Consider the following 295-nt stretch of genomic DNA (forward strand, 5'->3'; position numbering starts at 1 on the left):
ACTCCCCCACCCCCTCCACTTCCCCACCCTGAATGCTTTCATGAGAGAACGTGGGAAGAGCTTGTTATGCACCTTAATAGGTAACTGCTGCTACCAGTGCATACAGGAGGCAGCAAATGAACTTGATACACAGGAGGTGTTATGAGAAGCCCTGGGTGGAGGGGGCGAAATTCAGGCAAAGCAGCTTGCAGTGGGCAAAGGTGCTGAGGATAAGTATAGAAGACTTAGTGGTATCTTGAGGAATGGCTTAGAAAGGGGGACAGAGATGAGGAAAGATGAGAAGAGGGCTGCGGGC

The sequence above is a fragment of the Fulmarus glacialis genome, unplaced genomic scaffold (genome assembly GCF_000690835.1).
Source record: "Fulmarus glacialis isolate BGI_N327 unplaced genomic scaffold, ASM69083v1 scaffold43826, whole genome shotgun sequence".
NCBI lineage: Eukaryota > Metazoa > Chordata > Aves > Procellariiformes > Procellariidae > Fulmarus > Fulmarus glacialis.